The sequence below is a fragment of the Tenrec ecaudatus genome, chromosome 7 (assembly GCF_050624435.1).
Source record: "Tenrec ecaudatus isolate mTenEca1 chromosome 7, mTenEca1.hap1, whole genome shotgun sequence".
NCBI lineage: Eukaryota > Metazoa > Chordata > Mammalia > Afrosoricida > Tenrecidae > Tenrec > Tenrec ecaudatus.
This window is the reverse complement of record NC_134536.1, coordinates 116,632,851-116,648,219: the sequence shown is the minus strand read 5'-3', so window position 1 is coordinate 116,648,219 and position 15,369 is coordinate 116,632,851. Positions and strand designations below refer to the sequence as shown.

The following is a 15,369-nucleotide window of genomic DNA, read 5'->3' as shown; positions in this document are numbered from 1 at the left end:
CCTTCTTCAAAAGGGTTATATATTAGTCAACTTTGTTTTTCTGCTCAACAAATTTCTTGAAGAATGACTATTATATGCCAACCTCTCCAATTCTTTTAGAATTAATTTTATATGTGATTGCTTCCTTGTCAAATGAGTTGAATAAAAATGTTTTTATTTTTTATTTGCATGGGACTTATGAATTTACCTCTAAAATGATTGTGTAATAGTAGAAACAAGATAAGAACTAAATAGATGTAAAGAAATTGTTTCAAATATGCAGACTCTTATGCTTTTTTCCCCTCTTTTACCTTCCACTTTGATTTCTTTTATTTTACTCCTGGATCTGTGTCACAGGGAAGACTGAGGGGCTTATTAGAAATTCAGATGGCCACTTTTCACATTTAGAAGTTATCACCAATTATTATCTTCAAATAACATTAAAATTATTTAGATTATAATTGTAAATTCAAATGTAATTATACTTTTTATTTTAAAATATTTTCCTCTGCAATAATAAAAATAATGTAATTTCAAATGAATTGAGCTATGTATAATCTAGTCTCTCATAATAGGTATTTGAATTTTGTCACTTCTTCCTATTTTTATGAATTCAACATTTAAATTACTATAAGTAAAATGTTCATTAACCCATTTTCTAAAAGAATTTTTTAGAACAAGGGGGAAAATATCCAATCTAAAGGTGAAAAATATTTTAACTCTCTTTATTTATATGCAAACAATTACAGTCTAGAACTTTTTTCCTGCATATATATCCCCCAAGAAAACATTCAAGTTTAGCATTTTGACTGCCTAATTACTTTATGAAGAATACATTATATTACTTAAATGTACACTTTAAAATCATTATCAAAGTTCAATCTTTTAAAACATATCAATTTATGTACACTTTTAAAAATATATATACCCACTGTGTTTAATTTGCTCCTTGGTAATTGGGGATTTAGTGCCTTTTTTCCTTTGTTATAATTACTAAAACTATTAAATTTCTGTGATGTTTTTATCCATGTATATTTACAGATTTGTTACTTGACTTTTTATTCTGTGATTGACAATTGCTTGTTTTGCTTCTATTTGCTACTAATATCAAGTTTGTTTTCTTGTGGCTTATTCAGAAACGCCATATTTTGTGCTACCCAAATGTGTTTATCTTCTGCTATTATTTTATAAAGTGATCTTAAAATTTTAAAAGTCCTAACCTGAAAAATGAAGCCCTGAAACCTTCATGAAAGGAAACAGAACATTGTCTGACTCCCTGCAAGAAGATGGACCCCTTTGGATTGGAAGTCGCTCCAATACGGTTGTGTGAGGGCCATCCACTCACTGTGGGATCCGCATTAGTGATGTGACCGGAGCAAACAATTTAGGGCTTCATTGACTGAAATAATTCATCAATAATTGAAAGGCAGATATGTAAAATATAAATCTTGGAAGATATAAACATCAATATTTTTGGTATTAATGAGTTGAAATAGAGTCGTATTGGCCATTTTGAATCAGCTTACTATATTACTTACTACGTAATGGATTATATAGCTGTATATATAAAGAATATGATATAGGCATATTCTTCATCAAAAACAATATTTTCCTAATTATAATATTGCTGCCACCACCAGTTTCATAACGTTTTCTTTATTCTTGAACTCCTTGATATCAGCTCATCTTTATGCCCTTCTTCCACCACCCTACCCCCAGAACACTAATTGTAATATTTTATATTATTGTTATTATTTTTTATTGTTTGCCATATCTTACATTCTCCAATGTATCCATTCTACTGTACTTCCACTGTTCTTTCCCCTAATGTAGGGTTATGCAATCCTCATTGCGTTCTGTTTCCCCTGAACCCCCCTCCTCCTGCCTCTCTTCCCATGCCCTCACAGAATCATTGCTCCCATGACCATTTCTAAAGGGTTATCTATCTTGGCTTTCAAGCATCAATTGAACTTAATTATACAAATGGACCTATGTAGGTCTGACAAGAATAACGAGGTAAAACAAAGTCCATAATACTAAGGGGGAAGAAGTTGATCTAATTGAAGAATGAATTATTACAATATATGGAAGAGTTCCCAAAAATGATTAATTAACTTTTTAATGATTTAAAATAAAATGCTTAATGTTTAAGGGAAAATTACATATCTATCTTGAAACATATTATTAATACCTGACAATGTCAACATGAAAGTCAAAACCCATATTGATAGACAAAGAAGTTCATTTTATGATGAAAATCACAATTGAGTAAAAATATAAAAATCATAATAAACATCTATGTACCTCAAAATAAATTAAACTATTAAAGAATTGAAAAGGCAAATAAGGCATAATGCAATAATACTAGAATATATTAATACATCACTTTTGAGCACAGACAGATCAACTAGAAAGAAAACAAAAAAAGATAGAGAAAAGAAAAAATCAATTTCAACTCATAGAGATATATAGAAGACTTCACCCATCAAAAGCATAGTGCTTTTTTTTCCCCTAGCACACATGGAATGTACTTCAGTGTAGAACATATGCTAGCCCACAAGGATAAACTAAAACATATCAAGATAGTACAAACCATTTTTTAAATAACAAAATCAGAAATCAACCATAGGATGATTAACAACAACAAAAAAAAGTTACATATAAATTGAACAGCATTTTTAAATCATTTGGGTAATCAAAAAAATAAAGAGCATAATTTAAAACTTACTTGAGACATTTGAGACAAAAAAGCAACATACCAATATCTCTGGGACACAACAAAAGTAATACTCAGAGGGCAATTTATAGCAATAACTACATACATTAAAAAGGAAGAAAGATTTAAAATAAGTACCTTACTATATCAACTGCATAAATCAACAACAACTATACAACAAAATTTGCACATAAAAACCTCTCAGAAACTAGAAGAAAAATAAATATTAGAAAAGAAATAAATCAGAAAAAATTTTAAATATAAAAAAATCAATAAGACAAAAAAGTGGTTCTTCAAAGAATTGACATAATTGATAGCCCCCTGGAAACCAAAAAGGAAAAAGAGCAAGGATGATCAGGGAGATAAAAAGCGATGTCATCACAACTGATTTAGTCAGAAGCCTAAGACCAGATTTCGTATCAATAGATTAGTTTAGATAAGGATTAACATAAGATACATAAGGATTAAATTTGACTCTATTAATAAATGACTTTAGGATTTGCCTGTACTAGGTTTATATTGTTTTCTTCTGAACTATTTTTATTATCTAATGATTGATAGAAATGATTATTGGGGAGTATGAAAATATAAGCCCACTTGCCTTCAGTCATTAATTTGAATCTTTAAATGGGTTAGGACAGACCTGCAAAGAAAGCTCTTAAAAGCTAATTCCCACCCAGTGTTTTGAGTGCTCAGGACATAATAAGGTGAAAAGACTCGACTAGAGGGCTTATGACAGATTTTTTTTAAAAGGAACCCTTTGGATTTTTCAATTTTGAACTAGTGGTTTGTGTCAGAAGCTGTAAAATATTTGGAATCATGAAGACACTCTCCTCTCCAAGACTGAACATTAAACAGAGGCTGTGGGAAGGCTACAATGCTTGCTAGGTGACCACATGGATCCACTCGTTGAGTGAAAGTGAGAGAAATGCAGCAATAAAGAGACAGATTGAGTCTGGCTACTGATAGCCATGGATCTGGTTCACCAGGACTAGAGGAGAAAACGAGATTGGTTGACTGCTCTGAAGTTCATGACCTAGCACAAGCGGGATAGGGTTGCTGAGAATTTGTGATGGGGTCCATGGTCTAAAACCAATGGGCACTCTGGTGAGGCTAAGTGAGGTGGCCCACATTGAGTTGACAAGAGCCCAACCAGATGAAGATAAGATTTTTGAGTCTGGGAATTGGTGTATACTGCTGCTGACTTTATGGATGATTTGTCCTGATTTAACTTTGCTTATGGATGCAGATTTCTCAAGATTCCAACTGGAATGAAGATTCTTAACAGCAAAGAATATGATTGTCTCCTCAGAGTACTGGGTTGATGTAAGTGGGCAGTATAGAAATTGAGTACCCAAAATGGGGAGCATAGAGGCAGGAAATGGCTGCCTTATAAGCTTTCATAGGGGGAATATAAACATAGGATTATAAAATTATGGTGTAAGTGTTCATTTAATTGCAAATGTTAGGCATAGAATATTGTTGACTAGGGGTGGTCTGCGGCAGTTATATAATCTACTGTCAACTTGAGTGAAGGGGTAGAATCTAGGCTGTCAATCAGGTCATATCCAATGAGGCCTCTGTGTGGGCATGGTCTTTTCCCTGCGGATTTTGGGATCTCCTGTCTTCTTTCCTGGAGGTGGGACACAGACTCTCTCTGCTTGACATTCCTGTTGACAAGCCACATGGAAATAAGCTGGTGGAACCAGAGCCCTGGAGCTAGAGGAGCTATGTGGAGACCCACCCCAGCACTGAATGCTTCTACTGCCACTGCATCCACAAAACTTTCTATCCAAAGACCTGTAATCTTGCATTCAGTGCCATTGCATGTTTTATGTGAATCTGAAGAAAAATTTATAGACTGGTATTGGACATATGGGCTAATATCAGACTTATGGACTTGATCTGGATGGTCTGGTATGTTTTCTTAAAGTATAATTATTCTTCATAGAAATCTCTTTTTTATACACACATATGTATCTATGAATTTGTCCCTCTAGTCAACCTGTACCCACACACCAACAGAACCAAGTAAAATAAAATATTGTAAAATTATATTCAAAACCTATAAGAAATAGATAAATTTCAAGAAACATACTACCTACTTAATTTAAGTTAACTTAATTTAAGTTAATTACCAGTAACATAAATGCAGAAAACCTTTATTATACATATACACAAATAGAAAGAGATTTGATCATTAAAAGATTACCAACATTCAAAAAGTCCAAGACAAAAGACAAAACTCCAGGACCATATGGTTTTACTGAGGATTCTACCAACCATTTAGAAAAGAGTTAGCACCAATTCTATATAAAATATTTCAGAATATAGAAAGGGATAATATATTACCAAACTCATTTCCTGAAGCAAGTATAACCCTGATACCTAAGCCAGGGAAAAACATCACCAGGATTCAAAATTTTAGACCAATATATTTTAGGAAAACAAGCCAAAATTTTCAACAGAATTCAAAAAAAAGTAAAAAGCCCTTTGATTATATCAATCAATACAGAAAGTATATTTGATAAGAATAGACATCCATTCTTGATAAAAAACACTTAATAAAATAGAATTATATTCTCAGTAATTATTATTGTAAATTTTCCCTGAAAAATATTCCCCATTGTTTATATAACTAGCATTCATCCACAAAAGGATGAATTGTGTACAAGTGAATAATGCATGTACTGTGATATAGTGTTTGCACATATTGGCCCAATATCCCTCTGTCAACAGGGCTTTAAAAAATGAGTACCAAGGGCTAATCAACGACAATATCAGCATAGATTGCCATGCCCCAGTGTGTTGATTGATGAGACTCTCAACCATAAATTAACAAGGAGATTTTTGAAAATGAGCCAAAGGCAGAAAAAACACAACAAACAACAAAAACAGATCCCCTCCCCCCAAAATTGAGCTCACACTAAGGCCTAGCTCTAATTTAAGAACAATTAGTTCTTCCATCATGGCCTGCTCAGTACTCACCCTCAGGAAGGGAACACGGAAGCTGTGGAGGCTATAGCAAAATGTGGTGAAGAAATTAAATGGTGCTTGGCTATCAGATAAAATAGTGTGTGGGGTCCTAAGGGCTTGTCTCCAAAAAAGCAGCCGTCTAAGTGAGATGTCAACTATTTCTATAAGGAAGCAGCACATCAACATCAGTCACTGAAGAAACGTAAATTATATAATACACAGTCGGAGAAGGGAATAGTATCAGAGCCTAAATTGTGAGAATCTGGTTTGCAGAAGGCTATGGATGACAGTGAGAGTCTGAGATACATTTGTGGAAACCATGATGGAAATAAGACACTGGTGATCTCCCTCTATCCATAATATATACTATATATATATTACTATATATATTCACATATATATAGTATATGAAACCCAGGATTGATGAACCTATATGGAAAGCAAGTAGAATAAAGGTTTTGGGGTACAGTGGTTTCGGGGTACAGGATTTTGTGGTACAGTGGTGGGGAGGGGCTAGGGGGGTTAAAGGAGATGATGTCAAGAAGTCCAAGAAGGAAAAGAATGTCTGGAAACTGATTGCCATAGCAATTGTACAACACAGCTTAATGTGATTGAACTACAGAATGATAGATATATGTACTAGCTCCCAATAAATACATCAATTAGTTATTGATAAAAAAATTAAGAGAGAAGGGTCATAGTCTTAAAAACCCTCTAGATTCCTAGCCCATCAGATCTGAATATTAAATCATTATCTATATTTGATCAGGTTAGGCATATTTCTAGTAAATACAGAGATAATAAATATTAGCAGCATTAAAAGCTTTAATTATTCTTCTTCAATTGGTGGTGGAAATGTTGAAAAATGAGACAGATAGTGAATGGTAGATAGGAAAAACATATTTCAGCATTTTTAGGGCTGAGTTCATTCTCCAACTAACATAACTAACAATAGATATTGTACTTTATTCTAGATTGACATATTTATCCAAAACATACTTCCCACTTGAGCCAAAATAAGGAAAGAAAATAAATAAAATCCAGTGGTCATATCACACCATGTCTAGTAGAAAATTCATTAGGAATCAAAATATATTAAAATTCAATATTGTATAACTTTTCTCCAGCAATCCATAAAAACTTCAAATAAAATAGGCTAAATTAAGCATATACGCATCTAAATTTTGTATTTGTCACTATGGTGCAATGGATTATCTTTCATGTCATGTTCTTATGCCCATAAAATGATGGGGCGGGACTATACTAAAAGCCCCTATCAGGCCCTACAGAGGTAGGCCATGTAAATAAGATGTCTGGAATCCTACCAGTAGGATTGGTCACTTTTGCCACGCCACTAAGCTTACAATGATGCGCCACAGAGATGGAGAGGGGAAACTGATGACCACCAGGAAGAAGAGACAGGAGCAGAGTGCATTCTTTAGACCCAAGGAAACTCCTAAGCCCAGGAGACAGACAGCTTCAACACTGAAGGTGGAGAAAGACAACAAGAAGCAGTGACAAAGAAGCAGGGAGCACAAGGCCGCAGAACCAGGAAGCTGGCAGGAAATAGCTAGTTGGACTTCCTGGTCCAAGGAGTAAAAGAAGAGAGCACTTTGGGGCAGAAGGTTTGCGAGCAGATTAGTGTGTGTCCAGGCAGTTGGCAGACATAGGCTTACTCTTTCAGAGAGGAAAAACGCTGAGTGTCGTCAGACCAAGGCTTTACAGGGAATGTGGAATGGCCCCAAGACCTATCTATCACTGGAGTCAATGTACTTTGTAGTGCCTGCCAAGTTAGAGACTGAGGGTCCACAGGCCTCACAGACTGAGGGTCATGTTGAGAATAGGTTATTTGCTGAAAACACCCTCAACCCTGAATCACCACCTATTTCTTCGCTATTCACCCCATCATCACGAATGCTTGTCTGTGAGGTCTGTGGAGCTACTACAATGATGTATCAAATCTAGTAGAGAAATGGAGAATGCTGATAAATGACACTTGGCGTCAGAATTGATGCCGACATTGCTGAAATGATGTGTTTGACCAGTGTTTTAATGGAATCAGTCTTGGGCTGATGCTCATGGTGGGTGATTCTCTCTCCCCCTCAAGAATTTAGAGGCGGCCAGGCACCTCTGGAACTCCGTTCGTAAGTTTTACCACTAAAAACAAAATCCCAGCTTTGATGGACATTTTCTGTGGCATTCTCAAAGAAAGCTTTGACCATAAATGGGAACCAGTTCAGCCCATTTCTTAGCGTGGAACCCAGGTAATGCTCTTCTTCCTCACAAAATGGGTGACTCAATTGAAAACCTTAAAGTAGAGGAAATGTGATCTACAGAAGAAACCTTGGTGGGTATAATATTAGGGTTTTTCCTTTTTCCAGTTAACTAAAAAAGAGGACTTATGACATTTTTCCTGTTTTTCACCTGTCTGTGATTGAAGGAGGAGGAAAAGATGAGAAAAACCAAGTAATACTTGTGGAGTTTTTGCTCTCTTGTTTTCCTGTGCATATGACCTTTTTCTTAATCATCATGAGATCCATCATTTGATGATTGGTATGTTGGAGTTAGAAATTATATAAATGTAGATGGAGAAAGGAAAAAATCATATTCAGCTTCAAGCACCCAAAGAGTATTTTCAAAAGTTAAATAAGAAAATCAGGTTGGATTCTAGGTTCTCTGAGTCATTTTCCATCTGTTTGTTTAAGAAATAGACTTGGAATGTAAAGTTGAATATAAGGGAAGTTATGGGAAGAGAGAAAATAGATCATGGTCTAAATGAGTTGAGGCAACAAAGTAGAAGATTAAATGTTGGGACCATTAATAGGTTGAAATATCACTAGAAGCATAAAGCTTTTTCAGAGTGGCTTTAGAGGTTTCTCAGGATTTTCTATGAGTAGATACAAACTCACAAATTACAGAAGCCGCAGTTAGGAGTCATTTGGCCATTCTGCAGGATATTACTGGTACTGGTGTAAGGTGACTATATAAATGGATCCGAAGCTCTGTTCCTCTTTATCATGGTTTGAACATGGAGCTTCAAAGCATCTTCTTTGCTTATTAATGATGCTTCGATATGGCCAATGAAGAAAGAGGAGGAATGAGACTGCAGTCAAGAGGACAAAGTGGCCACTGTGAGTGGGAACAAGTACTTCTGCCATGAGGACAGGAGGCTACCTTTTCAAAGTCAGCTGGGACCAAACACTTATTCAGACCTGAAGCTTTGCTGCAGAGCATCCAGAAGATATCACACTATTTAATGATGATTCACTCTTATTGGGGCAGCAAATTTACATTAGCTAGACAGAGTAGAGGAATCAGGTTTTGTAGTGCCTGGATTGGACACATCTTTTAGAGCTCTTAGGGATAAAAACACTACCAGGTATGCACACTCACTCACTCAGCGCCCTCAAGTCCACTCTGACTCATAGCAACTGTACGAAAGAACAGAATTGCCTTTGTGGTTTTCTGAGATTCGAAATCTCAACAGGAGTAGAAAGTGTCTTCTTTCTCCCACTAGGCATAAAAATGAGCATCATATCCACACTCAGGAATAGAAAACAGATTTATGGAATAATAATTTTGAAGTTGCTATATATTCCAGAAAAACAGAGGGGTAAGGCTGCATACCATATTTCCCTACATTACTGGTTGTGTTTTAATTGCCTCTTTATAAATTATGTTTAATATCTTTACAGAGGGACTAAAAGGATAATTGTCTTCCTGTTATGATTAATGCAAGTCTGTTTTTTTTAAATTATCAACAGTTTAAGAAATGTTTACTTCAGTTTCACAGTTTTTAAATGGTAGTAACATGCAAATTTTGTCTTACTATCAAATCTGGAAAGTCCTCTGTTAAGCCTCTGTTATGAATGGGCTTGAAATTTTAGGATATTTCAATCTCCTTTATATACTTAATCTTTTAATCAAGTAAATTATGCTCTTTAAGACTGATAATGATAGTGTAGCTTATATGTAAGAGGCAGCAAACCACAAAAACATGTTCCTCTGAAGTCTCACTGAAAATATTCTCATTTTAACATTCCTATAGTGGATTCCAAAAGTATCCAGTGCCCACCAATGCAAACAAGCAAGAGGGGAACAATGACAGGAAAGAAACTAGTCATATTCAGGTGCCATTAACAAATATGGATTTTGAAAATTTTGGAGGAATATATTACCCAGCCAATAGTTTACCAGATCCCTTCCTAGAGCCCAGAAGAAGACCTCCAAAAAAAAAAAAGACCCAGAATGCTAAGCTTTGAGGCTTTCTCATTCAATAGAAATATGGTTTGAAGAAGGATCACCAGATTCGGAGAGGAATACAGGGACCAGGAAACTCTGAAAGACATGAATGACCTAAAACAGAGTGTATAACTTTAAAATACTGTACATTTATTCCCAGAGGACTTAGGTTAACTCATGAGAGTAAATGAATTCTTCCCCACTTGGTACTCTCCCACCTGCAGCTCCCCAGGAGGCAGGAAGTCAAGCAAACATCACACAGCAGCTGCATTTTCTCTCTGCATTTGAATGTACTATGCATAAAATCGGGCCCTGTTGCATATATTCTTACAGCTACTTATTTTTTAATGTGCTCATAATCATATTGATATTAAATTGGATTTTCCAAAATTTTTTCATTGTATTAATTTTTAAATTATTGGATCTGTAGGATACAACTTTAAATTGCTCAATGATAATTCTTCATTTTATTCTCGTATTGATGACAAAGGCTGGCGCCCTATCACAACACCTGTGAGGAGAACTAACCTACGAGGTTCTGCTGTTCAGAAATGTTGGAAAACCTTTTGTTGCTACTCATTCCAGCCTCTTTTCCTCCCCTGATCATGATAAGGCTACTTGCATAATGCAGATTGTTTGTCTAACTTCTCCTTCTGCAGCTCTGAACTTCTCTGTGCTTAGAGATTTCACATATGCATTAGAATACAAAATACAAAGATGAGGTCCTAAAAGCATATCCGTTATTCCTGCTAAATTATCCAGTTTAGTTACTCATGTGCTCATTCCTCTCCCTCCTAATGAGCAAGAAGAAATAGGAAAGAGGTCAATGATACCAAGGGGTCCGATTCAATGAACAAACATTGAGTAGTTAAGAGCTCTTATTTATTCAAAGCTAACTCTTTCTGGAGTTAGGAGAGTAGAGGATAGAATATCATTTGGCACATAGGTAAAGTCTTCTAGAGCAGTTATTATGTAGGTATGGGAAGGAGGACTTGGGTCATGAGAAACAGGTGATTCAAAGCAAAATTGTAACAGGGGAGAACATAGTGCGGTTGCAATTTATAAAGAAAGTTGATACGTGTGGTAGTTGTGTAATCTGTCGTCAACTTGAGACTATTAAGAGTAAGAGGGTGGAGTTTAGCCTGTCAATCAGTTTGCAGCTTGATGACCTCATTTGGAGTTGCTAAGGAAATAAATAGATCTGTGGAAGCAGGGCACACACACACTCTCCCTGTGAGACATTCCTGTTGGCAAGCCACATGGAGTTACACTGATAGAGCCAGAGCCCTGGAACTGGAGGAGCCACATGGAAACCCACACCAGTGCTTAGACGCTTCCACCACCACTGGATCCACAAGACTTTCCACCCATTGGCCTGTGCTCTTCCTGAATTTGGCATCATTGCATATGTTGCGTGAGTCTGAAGAGGACTTCATAGATTGGTATCAGACCTATGGGCTAATGTCGGATTTATGGACTACTTGATCTTGACTGGGCTGGGATGTTTTCTAAATATACAATTGCTCTTTGATGTAAAGTTCTGTCTTATACACATATGAGCGTCTCTGGATTTGTTTCTCTACTTAACCCAGACACACACCATATAATATGCAAATTACTTGCACGTAAAACTGTTGGGGAAAATGAAAGCATTTATGCTACAAGGTAGACATTGAACTGAAGACCTGGACTGGGAAACGGTAAGGAATGCTCATTTTAAGGGGACTGTATCCTGAATGAGTGCTGGAAAAGATTAGTTCTCCCCACATAGAAATCTGATGGCTTGATTAAGTAATTAAAGGGAAAAAGCAGAGTAATGGTTATAGCATGCTCTTTGGTTACAAGAATCTTCATTTAGCTTGAATTCCACCATATGTACAAGTAGAAAGTAGAAAGAAAATGTGTATATTTGTAACCTAATTCCTATTGTCTTTATTCTTTATGACATGCATAGCTTGTAGCATATTCAGACTTATCATTTAGAAGAAAGGAAGCAGACATATCTAAAACTCCAGTGGGATCAGCACTCTACAGCGTTTCCAAGACTTGGTAAATCTTTGTGGAAGTGCATGTCCTCATCTTTTCCCTCAGAGAAGCTGGTGGATTTGGCATGATGATATTGTGCCGAGCAGTCCAATGCTTAGCTGACAGTGCCATTGGAGCAGGAGAAAAAGAATTTGAATGTAGATCACCCATTCTTATCTCTTTAATGACACCCACAACAAAAACTAAGTCCCTAGTGTTTGATATGTGTGTGGTCTGTGACTGTGTTAAATGGATGTGACTATAAACTGCAGGGTATCCATCAAAATTAATAGTTTAACAATTTGCAGAGTGTTTGCATTTTGACTGCACCTCAAATTCAACAGAAATATTAACTAGAAAAAATTCATATGTATACAAGGCTGTGCCCCAAATTTGAAATTATTTTGATGCGGAATGCGCTGTGTCTTTAGAACAATCAATTAGAGTCTTGGCTGCTGGTGTGACTATCTGAATACAAATTAACAATGCAGGGCATGTGCACGACATCAGAATATAGATCAAAATCATTACCCAGGTTAAACGTATAATGTTCCATTTAGGGTATATTTATAATCAGAGGGAAAAATTACTTATACTCGTGTAGTAATAAAAATATCTCTGCTACTTTTGAAAAATCAAATATAATTTAAACATTTAGGAACATTTCAGGGATGACTTGCTGTCCTCTGGTAAAATGTATAACGCAATATTTAAAGATACACAATAAGGAGGTTTTACAAAATGTATGTTACTGTAGCACACTTCTTTAATCAAATGAGAGAAATATAAGACTAATAATGTAATTAAATGACCGAGTGTATATAATGCAGCTGACTTCATGCTTGGCAACCAGTATGTAAAATAGTCTCTTTCTAATGTGAGATATGGGAAAAGCAGCATTTAAAAATACAAATGACACAAAACAATAACAAAGCATTTTAAGGAATTTAAGCCCTCTAAGCACAGATATTAAATTTCTATTATTATTTACAATATAATTATTATTGTATTATTTACAAAAATTATTTAGAATATTTTTTATTTTAGTTAATAACTAAAAACAAATAAAACTAAAACCCTACTGTCATTAAGTTAATTCTAACTCAAGCAACCTCTATAGGTAGTGCTGGGATTCAGCAGATTTGCACCAGTTCAGCAAAACCAATACCTAATTTTTTGTTGCGCTTGGTGGACTGGTTGCTAAAATGGCACTTGTAACATCTCTGAGATGGATGGATGGGTTACATTCTTACTCTTTTAAAATCTGCACAACAGCGTATTCTAAGTGCCTACAGTGATTTTAATTCTGCCCATAGGTATAAAAAATTAGAACTATGGTTGTAATATTTATTTATTCATTTCATGAAATTTATTACTCTTGATGAAATGCTACATTTTGTATTCCCTTGCATCTGTTACCTCAGTAAGCACATATATAACATACAGAGATAAAGTACCAAACAACCAGAGGGACACCTGCTGTCATCTGTTTTAGCTCTGTATTACTCCCCAAATTCCCATGAGATGCTGAGTGAATTACACAATGCCTTAAAGTGTTCAAAGAGCTAAAAATGTTGTCAGAAAAAAATGTGATGAGTTCTGCCGGTGTGGAAGAGGGCTTTTCAACGAGGAACATACGCTAGTCAGAGAAGTCACCCGTTTCTAAACGCATCAAACACAATGCCTATTGTCTACTTGGCCTGCTTCTGAAGGAATGGGATGTGCCTCCTGCAGTGAAAAGATGGTCCAGAATCAATTACACGGCCACAGATGCTCGGATAAATGTAAAGGCTGTTGCACATGAGGAGGCCGAGCCAGATGCAATATGGAAATATCTGAACAGTTTTGCTACTTTTGTCAGGTATTATTAAATATTTTTCATTAATATTTTTTTGTTTAACTAAAAGTTAATTTTATTTTCACGTGTCACAATACAAACAAAAATCGTTTTGTTCTGCTTTTTGTCCACTACTCCACTCCAAAAACTATTCTCCTTTTGAGAGAAAGGGGGAGCAGGTCTTCCATGTTGTGCTGTTAGAAAACATCCAGAGTCGCAGCACCAGCTCTCCGGGAGAAGGGGTACGAGTAAGAAAATTGATACAAGGAGGTTGTGCGCTGCCTTTTTCTGTCTGGTCGCGTCATTCCTGGCCGAGTGGACACCATCATAGGACGGGCTGGGGGCCGCATCATTGGGGGCCCAGGCATCATTGGCATGTGGCCCCCCATGGGTGGCCTCATTCCAGGAGCGGGTCCCACTGGCATCATCCCAGGAGGGGGAGGAGGGCCCATCATTGGCATCATGGGGGGCCCCCCCCATGTGGGGAGCCGGCATCATCCCAGGGCGAGGAGGACCCGGGAGACTGGGGGGAGGCGGGATCATGGCCCCTGCTGGAGGAGGAGCAGAGAATGGAGAAGGAGGTATCTTTCCTTGTTGGAATGCAGCCGTTGTTTTGTCAACCAGGCTCTGAGCCTGCTCGTCCATCCATTTCTGATAGTAGCCTTTCACACTCTCTTTGTGTTTCCTCCCACCGCCATGTGTCTTTCTCACAGACGGCGAGTCATGGGTGAGGTATGGATCGCAGTAGTCACAATTAAACTTAGGCATGTTGCTCGACCGACCGTTTGCTACTCCGTTCCGCGCCGCCCCTCATTAATATTTTAAAACTCATAAAATAATCTAGTTTGTGTACTTTTTTAGTTTTTTTAAAATCATTTCATTGGGCTCTCATACAGCTCTTTTCAAAATACATCCATCCATCCAGTATGTCAAGCACATTTACACATTTGTTGCCATCATCATTTTCAAACGTTTTCTTTCTACTTGAGCTCCTGGTATCAGCTCCTCATTTTACCCTCCCCAACCTTCCCTCTCTCATGAACCCATGATAATTTATAAATTATTATTATTTTTCATGTCTTACACTGACTGATGTCTCCCTTCACCCACTTTTCTGTTGTCCATCCCCCAGGAAGGGGGTTATATGTATATATTGTTGTTGATTCCCCCTTCTCCCCTCACCTGCCCCTTCTCTTCCTGGTATCACTACTCTCATTATTGGTCCCTTGGGGTTTATCGGTCCTGGATTCCCTGTGTTATCTGTACCTGTGTCCTTGCTCTGGTCTAGCCAGATATGTAAGGTAGAATTGGGATATGAGTGGTGGGGAGAAGCACTAAAGAACTAGAAGTAAGTTGTATGTTTCATCGGTGCTATACTGCACCCTGACTGGCTCATCCCTTCCTTGTGACCCTTCTGTAAGGGGCTGTCCAATTGTTTATGAATGGGCTTTGGATCTACACTCTGAACTCCCCCTCATCCGCATTGATATGATTTTTTGTTCTGGTGTTTTGATGCCTGATACCTTCTCCCATCGACACCACATAATCACACAGGCTGGTGTGCTTCTTCCATGTGGACTTTGATGTTTCTCAG

The 15,369-nt window shown here is 36.8% G+C and overlaps 1 pseudogene; it reads right to left on the bottom strand.

Moving 5' to 3' along the window:
• Window positions 1–13,840: 13,840 nt before the first annotated feature.
• Window positions 13,841–14,543, bottom strand: LOC142452898 (U1 small nuclear ribonucleoprotein C-like; annotated as a pseudogene).
• Window positions 14,544–15,369: the final 826 nt, after the last annotated feature.